Source organism: Lemur catta, chromosome 20 (assembly GCF_020740605.2).
Source record: "Lemur catta isolate mLemCat1 chromosome 20, mLemCat1.pri, whole genome shotgun sequence".
NCBI lineage: Eukaryota > Metazoa > Chordata > Mammalia > Primates > Lemuridae > Lemur > Lemur catta.
Window position 1 is genome coordinate 9,162,359 of NC_059147.1, and position 7,623 is coordinate 9,169,981.

The 7,623-nt window shown below is 45.3% G+C and overlaps 1 long non-coding RNA gene across 1 annotated transcript; it reads right to left on the reverse strand.

Annotated features, from left to right (window-relative positions):
* Positions 1 to 913: 913 nt before the first annotated feature.
* LOC123624987 lies at positions 914 to 6,899 on the reverse strand. The gene is made up of 4 exons (XR_006730330.1): positions 6,843 to 6,899; positions 4,298 to 4,437; positions 1,856 to 1,975; positions 914 to 924 (listed from the first exon to the last, which is right to left on the reverse strand). It is a non-coding gene; the product is annotated as an uncharacterized LOC123624987 (long non-coding RNA).
* Positions 6,900 to 7,623: the final 724 nt, after the last annotated feature.

The following is a 7,623-nucleotide window of genomic DNA, read 5'->3' on the forward strand; positions in this document are numbered from 1 at the left end:
CGAATGAATGAATCCACCCATGATATACTATTAATAGTAGCAAAACCAAATGGATCTTTGCGTATATACAAGAACTGCTTTGCACTTCCCTGGTTCAGGAGAGTGGTGAGGATTCAGATAGGTTGTGAGAAAGGTCTAGAGAATGAACAAACACCCTCCAGTCCTGTGTGCTTCCTGCAGCCTCTGCTTAGCAGCAGGAGTGTGTGTTGGTGCCACCTAGTGGCCACCGTGCTCATGTTCTAAACAAGAAATCACCTTCCTCCATTGCTGAGGTGCCCTGCCAGGCCAGGCAGGGGGAGAGGGAGGCTGGAGTGGGCAGAAACACTCTGCCCAGTGGACAGATCCACCTGCCATCATAGGGGGCCTCTGTGAATGACAACACTGGGTCTCCGTGTCCGCACCCTGGAAGACCTGAGTCCCTATAACTTGAACCCATGGCAGTAATTCACCTCAGACCATAGGACGTAGAAGGCCCTATCTGTGGCCTCTCAGCCCATGGTGCTTTCCACAGGGTCCCTCTTGCTCTCAGAGGATGATGAGATCCAGTGCGAGGAAGCCACAGAGAAGAAGATAAATATCAGTTTCCTTCCAATATCCTTCTCATCCTCTTCCGAAGAGAACCCTGGTTCTGTTCAGGGCAGCCACGTGCCCAGTTAAAAGTCCTTAGCTCTCCCGACTCTCCTGTAGGTAGGGCTTGAAATGGCGCACGGACATGGGCAATGGGAGGTAGGCAGACGTCCGCGGGGTTGCAGGGAAGCCGCTCTTCTCTGAGTAGCAAAAGACAGGCTCAGCTGGCCTCAGTCTTTTCCCACTTCTCATCCCCCTTCTTCCTGACGGACCAGTGGGCAAGATGCCTGCAGGTGGATCAGCCGTCTTTTCTGCATGAGTGTGAGAACCACACACTGTGGATGTTGGAGCAAGAAGCTAGAAGGTATTTGCATATTTTTTGGTGACTTTCTTAAGCAGCTCCATAATCATCTCAGGCTTTTGGACACACCCAGGCAGGGACCCCCCCCCCACCCCAAAGTCCTTCTCGACGACCAAGGACATCTCTCCCTCTTCTGCCTGCTGGCCACCCTCTCCCTGACCCATTGCCTGTTTGTTACATACAAGAGCATGAGAAAACCCCATTCATTAGGAAACCATGTTACATTTCTGTATACGCAGTCACTCGTCATCCTAACATATATGTGTAGTCTTCCTGCTTTTTCAGAGTGAGCCCAGAGAGAACCTGTATCTGGCATAAGGAACCAGAGAGCATGAGATTGGGGGAATGTTTGGAAAAAGCCAGGGTAGATATTTTCCCCGGGAGACAGCAGACCTCTGTTCAAGCTGAATTCTCTGTTACAAGGTGACCTGCCACAAGTCATTCGCTTCATAGCACATTTTGAGCACTTAAATATATACACATTTATATATTTTTGTTAAAATCTATGTATATGTAAATATAAATCATATATGTGTATAAATTACATATACGTTATACATGTATATGTATATATACATAAAAATATATTTCTTTTATATGTATCATTTATTTGGGTTTTATAAATAAAGTTGCTTTCATGCTACAAAAGCAAAATTGAGAAGTTTTGATGGAGATCTTTACAGAAAAAGTTTGCTGACCTCTGACTAAACTTACAGGATAAACAAAAGGCAGCAACTCCCACTCCTGTCTATCAGTGTCTGGCTGACAAATTAGCCGTTCACATTTTAGTGTGAATTAGTCCATCAGCTCTGTGATGGCTTCCTAAGTGTATCTCATAGAGTCAAAAACAGAAAGGACATTAGAGAATCACCTAATCCAACACTCTCATTTTACAGATGGGAATGCCAAGGCTTAGTACTGACTTACCTGGTGTGACTCAATCATAACATCAGAGTAGCCTGTCTCAAGTGGACACTGGGGGTCCAAAACTTTTCCATAGCCTTGACTCTCAGCAACACTGATCCATCCAGGCCTTCTTGGACTGTCCTGTTTGGGGATGTGTGACAAAGTGATATTCCCAGGCCCCTCCAACTAGATGACCAGCCTCCACTAGATGACCAAGTCCTCGTAGCCCTGCTTTCCTTCCCCACAGCTCTAGGGCACCTGTCAGGACTTGTCTGGTCCCTACCCCACGCTATTTTCAGAGTGCACCAAAAATGATGAGAAGACCATGGACTCAGGCATGAGAGGACCTGACGTTGTCCTTCGGGAGCTGTGTGACCTTAGCAGTCACTTCTCAACTCCAGCCTTCAGTCGTCTCACCTGTCCGGTGGGCACATTGTTTCTGCTGCTGTCTACCTCTCAGGGTCATTGCCAAGAAAACAAACGAGGCATTTGTTGTGGCATGGATTGCTATGGAAAGTCAAGCCAGGCATGGGGGTGTGCTCTTGTAACCACAGCTACTTAGGAGGCTGAGGTGGGAGGATCGCTTGAGCCCAGGAGTTAGAGGCCAGCCTGGGCAAGATAGAGAGACCCTATCTCTTAAAAAGAAAAAGAAAGTCAACCTATTGCAGGGTGTTGAAGATTCATAATAAGCTCTATTGTCATCCTCATTTAGTTTGGGGCGAAGGGCAGAGATTGGTGCCATATATCAGCAGAAGAGAGAGGCCCCCAAAAGTAACATAGACCTGTTGGTTTAAGACATTTGAGAATCTGATAAATGTATGGAATTTCTCCCTAGAAAACTGGACACGAATTCATCCAAACAAAAATTGGCACTGAATTTCAGAAGGTTCTGAAATGTGGTGAAGCCCATCCATGAAAATTTAGTTTTGATGATCCACTATACAGATGAACAAACCAAGGCCTAGAGAGAGACTACTCCTTTTGGAAGGAAATAAAAATGAAGCTATCCAATCTCCCAAAGTAAGACAGGGGTGCAATTCAATTTGGGAAAATTCAAAAAGCCCAACCAAGTGCCTAACATGAGGCTCATCTGTGTTTCTCTGGCTTCTCCCACCACGTTATGGGCCTAGGGGATGGGGTGGTAGATCCCCCATCACCTCCAAAAGAGCTGCCTTCCCCTTCTGGCCTGGCCTCCCTCCCTTGTTCCCATAGGGCCACTAACTCACGCAATGTCAGCATGCATAGGGAGTGCTGGAAAAGCAGCTGCCTTTTGTCTAATTCACTATAATAAACTCTAACTCCAATTTTGGGTTGAAACAAAGTGATGATAATAGCCTCTCTGGGATGTCTGCCCAACTCCAATCTGACAGGCCAAACACTCTCTACCCCAGGATCCTTGGCATAAACGTATCTGCATCTCCTAAATGCTGCTGGGCAAGGCTGGGCTGTGACTGTCCAAAAAGAATCCCAGGAGCTCCAAATGGAAGGGACCTGAGAGGTTATATACAACCTCCCTCCCCCAATCCCACCTGACATTGTGCCCCCTCCTCCCACCTCTCCATGAGACATTGACTGCTATCTCCTTGCATACCTCCAGTGCTGGGGAGCTCACGACTTCCAGCAACAGCCCATTCTCTGCTCAGGTCTAATCTTGCAAGCTGTCTTCCTGGACTTCCCACCATTGGCCTTAATTCAGCACTTGGGCCCATCATACACTCTCTGACAGCCTTTGCATATCTGAAGTCATTGACTGAATGGTTATTTAACAACACCTCCTTTACATAGGTGTTACCATCTACTTGATGATTTGCACTAAAAATAATTACATGTAAGTTCACATCTTCCCCAAACAATGACATACTCAGCTCTAAAGGTCCAAGTGTGACTGTATCCCTCTTCCCAGAAAAATTCACACATGCACCAAATTGTGCAGTCTGCGAAGTATGCACTTTATCCTGTAGGCAGTAGAGAGCCATTGCAGGTTTAATTCGATCCAACTGGAGGTTCTGATACCCTCGAAACTCAGCCTTAGAAATGAAAACTAAACTAAACCAGTTCACTTGGTACCCACTTTTTATTTATTTATTTATTTATTTATTTATTTATTTATTTATTTATTTTATTCCTCAAACATGCTAGGAATGATCTCATCTTGGGATCTTTTCTTACTTTGTCTCTATTTGGAATGCTCTTCCCTCAGCTACCTGCATGGCCCATTCCCTTGTTTCTGACCACCCTATTTCTAAGTGCAATCCTACATCTATTCTTGATCTTCCCTATTCCCCATTCCTGCTTTACAGTTCTCCAAAGCACTTACCACTTGACATATTAAATATTTTACCCAACTCTTTCTCCCCTTACCTGAATACATGAAGATAAGGATTTTTGTCTTTTTCACTGCCACTGTGCTACACTAAGCACTGCTTGGCAAATTGTGCTCAAATATTTGCTAATTAAACCAACCTTTGAAGATGCTGGAGAAAACTTCTGGATGAAGTGAAACATACCGGGCACTGTTGAAAGTCTTGTTCAGGAAGATGCCAGGCAGTTCTGATTAACTTATTTTTACAGCTAAGTGGATGGGCTGAATCAGAAGCATGGTGCTGTGTATAAAACAAGATGTCACTTAATTTTCCTCATTTTATACATTAATTTTTAAACAGTAGTAACTCATGAAGAATTTCTCACATATAACACAATTTCCTTTGAAAAGAATCATTAATGTTTTCAAAGTATCAGTAACATAGTAAGGAAATACATCTTTTTCTCCCTTGAACTGTTCTTTTAGCATTGGTTGTCTGGTGTAACAGAAAGAATAATGCACAGAGACAAACGATCTGGATTTTACAAACACCTCCACCACTTCCTAGCTGTGTGACATTGGGCAAATTGCTTGAATGTCAGTTTTCTCTTCTTTAAAACTGAAGGTCTTCAGAATGGCATTTTTGTCAGATTTTTTTTTTTAAAGAAGGAAAAAAATCTGAAAGTCATAGCTTCTTTGTTCCCTTTTTTCTCCTTAGTTTTATACTTTGGGGCTTAAGAGATGATAGCTCAGGCCAGCATGGTGGCTCACGCCTGTAATCCTAGCACTCTGGGAGGCCAAGGTGGGAGGATCGCTCAAGGTCAGGAGTTTGAGACCAGCCTGAGCAAGAGCAAGACCCTGTCTCTACTAAAAATAGAAAGAAATGATCTGGACAGCTAAAAATACATATATAGAAAAAAATTAGCCGGGCACGGTGGCACATGGTGGTGCATGCCTGTAGTCCCAGCTACTCAGGAGGCTGAGGCAGAAGGATTGCTTAAGCCCAGGAGTTTGAGGTTGCTGTGAGCTTGACGCCATGGCACTCCAGCCCCGGCAACAGAGCGAGACTCTGTCTCAAAAAAGAAAAAAAAAAATTAGCCGGGTATGGTGGCGCATGCCAGTAGTCCCAGCTACTTGGGAGGCTGAGGCAGGAGGATTGCTCGAGCCCAGGAGTCTGAGGCTGCTGTGAGCCAGGCTGACACCACGGCACGCTAGCCCTGGCAACAGAGTGAGACTCTGTCTGGAAAAAAAAAAAAAAAAAAGTTTACAGCTCAAAATAATGACAGTAGCTACCAATACAACTTAGCTGTGAACCAGGCACTGTATGTATTTTATATGCATCAATTCATTTAATGCTCACAATAACCTCATCATCTTGGTACTGTGAGATAGAATAGCCTAGTGTCAAACAATCTTGGTTGGAATCCTGGCTTCACCATTTATTAGCTGCGGGACTTTGAACAAGATATTTAACCTTGCCACAGTGCAGTTCATTCACCTTTGAAATAAGGATAACAACTACATCAGAGGATTGACGTAAAATTTAACAAGTTAATATATGTAAGGAGTTGAGAACTGTCCCTGAAACAAAGTAAACACCTTACATAGGAGGGACTGGTTAAGAACTCTATATAATGTAAGCAGCCAGTAAGCAGCTGAATGAGAATATGAGTCCAGATTTGACAATCCCCCCCTTTTTTTTTTTTGAAACAGTCTCACTCTGTTGCCAGGGCTAGAGTGCCGTGGCGTCAGCCCAGCTCACAACAACCTCAAACTCCCGGGCCCAAGCGATCCCTCTGCCTCAGCCTCCCCAGTAGCTGGGACCACAGGCATGCGCCACCATGCCTGGCTAATTTTTTCTATATATATTTTTAGTTGTCCAGCTAATTTCTATTTTTTTTTTTAGTAGAGACGGGGTCGGGCTCTTGCTCAGGCTGGTCTCGAACTCCTGACCTTGAGCGATCCTCCCGCCTCGGCCTCCCACAGTGCTAGGATTACAGGCATGACCCACCGCGCCCGGCTGACAATCCCATTCTCAACCAGCAGAATGAGGTGCTAAAAGACAAAATCTACAGTTGCTGCTCAATTAAAAAAAAATAGATTTAGTGAACTAATTTCCTGATCACAGATATTAGATTAGGGCTAGGTCGAGAAATCCCGTATACCCATGTCTTTATACCTAAGGAATCAAGTAGAGAAAGGTAAGTTATCCCAGGCCTCGGAGTAGCGTTTAGACCACACTCACCCCCTCAACCCTCCTGACTCCCAGACTAAAATATGCACAGAGCCCACCTATCGCTTTTGCTCAAAATCACTTTGTTCGTGAAGAGTTCTGGGACCACTCCATTTAAAAGCTCACCCCTCGCCGTTATCTTCGGGAACACCCTGGCCACTACGGCATGTACTTTCCCACTCAATGGTATTAAAGTGGACAGTGATAGGCCAAGGGCCAGGGACGGCAGGTGGTGCGGGGATTAAGGACACAAACCCAAGGGTTAATCTGCCCGATTTAGATGAAAAGACCAATATTCCGACTGCCCCAGTGAAAAGATCGGCAACCAGCCTCGAACCGACGTCTGATAAAGGGGGGCGGAGTTTCGGCTCCAGTGTTTTCGGGAAACAGCCCAACAGTGCCCACGTCTCCAATTTGCAACCAACCGGTGATGCCCTTTCCCGACCTGCACTCGCGGTGGCCCTCATACTTACTTGCCACAGTCGCCCGGGAAGGTGGAAAGCAAAGTCGCGAGAACAGCGACTCATGGAAGGCACTTCCGGCAAGTGGATTTAGACAGCCCCCTACTTCCTGATTACTGAAAAAAAATGAGTCCGGATAGGAACTTGACCTGTGCTAACTAGTTCCCACGCTTGGCTTTCCGTTTAGAGGCCATTCTTTTAAAAATCTTAATTCTAGTTGAAGTCAGATGTTGAACAGGGTACCTGAACGGTTTTTGACTCTGTAAGTCCAGGGTTTCCATCCAGCATATCTTCCCGCAAAGTTCGGGATCTGAAGAGTGATGGTGGCGGAGGAAGGTAAGAGACTTGGGAGTTTAACCCAACGGTGACTTGGCCAAATTGCTTGCCATCTCTGGAGCTAATTTTTTACTTTGTAAAACAACAGGGCTTATAGGACCTATGGGGCACATCTCACTCCGCATAACGGTCCTTAACTGCTAATATTACTTAAAGGGGGGGGGGAAGCCCAGTTTCTATAATACTTCCATTCTCTCTGCTACGACCTAGAAACTCCATTAAGTAATAAAGGGCACAAGGGGCAGGATTTTCACCTCCATGAAAGGTGTGGTGATAAAAGCGTTGGGCTTGGGAGTGGAAAGTTAATCATTCCTCCTGCCATCTTCGGCTTTATTTCTCAGCTGTGTGACCTTGGGCAAGTCCGTTCTCGCCTCTGGGCCTCTTGTTTCACAGTCTGTCAAAGGAAATGGTAATTTGAGTGTCTTTCCCTCTCTAAGGGTAAAACCGAAGACAAGTA